Raw genomic sequence first — 3,416 nt, 5'->3', positions numbered from 1 at the left:
TTGCTGACTTTAATCTATAACCTTTCACTATAATAAACCATGCATTATTAGCTTTCCTGATTTTTGTGAGTCCTTGTAGTGAATCATGGAACCAGAGAGTGGTCTTAAGAACCCCCCAGACACATCCCTGAAACTTGTTTCTCCTCCGTTTTTTCCCATATTAGTAACTATCATCACATTCACCCACCGACTCAAGCCAAAAATTCAGAAATCATCCTTGAATGCTTTTTTTTTAATCCCACACATCTAATCCATCACCAAGTTCTCATTGCTCCAGCTCCAAAATATATCCTGAAACTATGTGCTCCTCTGTATTTTAGTTATTACCATTCCAGTCCAAGCTACAGCCATCTTAAAAACTATACCTCCTATTTGCAAGATTATCTCTAATGAGAAATAAATGTACTAGGTTATTTTTTGCCCTATTCCAATAGATGTATCGAAATCCCTTTCCTCTTTTTAGGTCTTCACAGATAAAACAAGTGATGGCCTTTACCTGTAACACACAATTCACATTATATATTTTTCTATATTCTGATTATTATTTGCATTTTCCTCATGGCATATAGCCCCTGATAGTTCCTAATAATATTTGAATTTCTACTTCATCCTTCTTGACACTCTCATACTCTACTTATTGAGTTTCCTTTACTCCTTCTCTGGCCTCTTGTCTATTTCCCCTTTATTCTTTTGATTCCTAAATGAGAGGATAGGATTCCAGTCCTGGGCCCTCTGTATTTCTCAATCTACCCTCCCTCCTACACACCAACTGTCATTCCAAACTCAAAGATCTCGGTCACACTCAGACTTCAGTGAAGCCTAAACTTGAATCTGACTCACTTTGTGAGCTAAATAAATGGATTATGGAATAAATTTGAACTCTTATTCTGATCTCTGTAGTCTTTATATCTGACAATTAATCATTTCACTTAGATATTTTGCTATTTTGGCCTACTCCACCTGCTTCAAAGTAAAATTGTCAGCATTCCTCAGAATTGACCTCTTTCTGAATTTTCCTCTTTCTTTTAAGGGTGACATTAACTTTTCAGTTTCCAAGGTTTGAAAGTCTGCAGTCAATCTCAGCCTCTTCCACTCTGCCTCAACCATACTCTTAGGAGGAAACAGAGTTTACCTCTAATTGGTTCAACTTGCGAGTCTTAAATGAAAGCACTACTTTTAGAGGTTGTGGGCAGGTTGAGGAAACAAACAAAGGATAGTGATGCATACAGAGACTAGCAATAGTGGGAAGCTTTTAGTAGCCTTAGGGATGAAGGGCCAGGAATCAGGAGCTCAATGAGACCTTGAACAATGTAGGAGGGGCCACCCAACTGCAGCTGTAGTGGTAGAGGGATGTAGTCATTGTGAGAACACATATCTACAGTAGGGAGCAAAGGGAATGAAGCATTCATCTCTATCTCCTGCAACCCTCCAATCTACTGTTGTTCCTTCCACTGGATGAACATAACTGGAAGGAAGTTGGCAAGGGAGTCCAGGCAAAGCAGATCACAATGATCAGCCTTCGGTGGCACAGAGCAGGGCAGAGAAGGAGGCATAATGGAGACGAATGGGGAGAAAAATCAGAACCTTCCATGTCCTACCCGACCTCCACCTCCCAATACTAATATCCCATCATTTGCTATATGTGATTGGTCTTTCTTTTTAAATATCCTCTTTAAAAATAAATTCCTTCCTTTGCAATTCTACTGCCATGCTCTTGTTTAGGCCCCATATCACTTCACTTCTAAACCGTTGATAAAATGTTATCCCCTGAAACATTTTAATTACATACCACGATCAGATTGGTTTCCTTAAAATGCTCCTTAATGCATATCACTCCCTGGGTCAAATACTTTTGCTGGTTTCCTTTTCCTGGGTCTTCCTGAAATTTACAATCTCACTTCAATATATTTTTCTAATTTTAAATCCCACTAATAATCTACATGAACAACAAAAATACATACTACATAATCAGTTACTGTATTGCAGGTAATGTTCTCGATGTTGGAATTCAGCAATACACAAAATTTTAAAACATCCTAATCCTTTAGAGCTTTAATATAGTTGGAAGAGAGGCAATAGCCAAGCAAACAAATAAATAAATTATACAGAATATCAGAAAGTAATAAATGCTACAGAAGAGGAATGTGGAGTGTAGATAAAGTCTGTAATTATAAGGGTGATCAAGGCAGGCCTCGTCAAGTAGATGAGATCTAAGCAGACTTGAAAGCATAGCAGAGTAAGCTATGTGACTGTCTAGAAGAAAGGCATTTGTGACAAAGGAAACAGCAAGAGCCAAGGCCCTGAGGCTGATGAATGTCTGACAGGTTAATAGATTAGCCAAAAGGCAAATGTGGCTGGCATGGAAATAAGTGAGTTGGAGACTGGGAGATGATAAAGTCAGAGAGGTGATGGGGGCCAAATCATACAGGGTCTTGCAGACCATTATAAAGAGCCCTCTATTCTAAACAAACTGGCCACTACCGATATTTCCCACACATACATAGCCATTTCTGTTTTTGCAGATTTTCTTAGCAGTTATCTCTTGCCTAGAATGATTTTTCTTATTTTAGTCTGCTGAGCTAAAGCCTACAAGGCCCAGATCATATCCCCCTTCCTTTGTAACATCTTCATGGTTCCTGCAGTCCACAGTGACTTTTCATATTTTATCACACCATTGATATTTATGTATATTTATAAATATCTTGCTATTTATATTTATATTAGCATATTTATATTTTTAAGTATCTCACTAACTTGTCTATGTCTTTGGGATAACATCAAAGAGATTAAATTATCCATATAATTGGAGTTAATACATGAAAATTGCCTAGCATCTAACAGGCATCCAAAATATAGCAACTTTTATTATTCATATCCTATAATTATCATCATCAATATTAACTTGAAAGTAATAAAGACCAACTATTTTTTTTTCCTTGTCAAAAGTATCTGTAAATTTGAGTAAATATTTGACCAATTCGTGGTTCTTTCTTCCTCATTCTCACTAAATATCTGAACCACTCAAGTCCCATGTAATCATATGTAGCCTTGGTACATCTCTCACCTTCTTAATTTACTCTTATGTATTTTCACAAGTTTATCTCTTGTCTTCACAACTAAAAAGAAAGCTCAAGGACAAAATCTTATGTTTTGTGAGATGTGTACCTAACCCAACATTTGACACCACAAGTATTGTAAAATGGGTGTATTGGGAAGAAAGATACACTTTGTCTAAGCTTTTTGTATATTTTCTACAACACTCTCACTTCTCTGTTGAGCAGGGGCCATTTCAAGGTGCCATGAAGGAGGATAACTTGGGCACTGAATCAATATTGTTGTTCTGATCAACTTCGGATGTTATTAACTCCTCTTGTATGAGCCAAAGCTGGCTTTTTTCCACGCAGGTCCTTGCAAGA

This window comes from Galeopterus variegatus, unplaced genomic scaffold (assembly GCF_000696425.1).
Source record: "Galeopterus variegatus unplaced genomic scaffold, G_variegatus-3.0.2 Scaffold7986, whole genome shotgun sequence".
In the NCBI taxonomy this organism is placed as follows: Eukaryota; Metazoa; Chordata; class Mammalia; order Dermoptera; family Cynocephalidae; genus Galeopterus; species Galeopterus variegatus.
The sequence above is the reverse complement of the archived record's forward strand: the minus strand, read 5'-3'. Positions refer to the sequence as shown.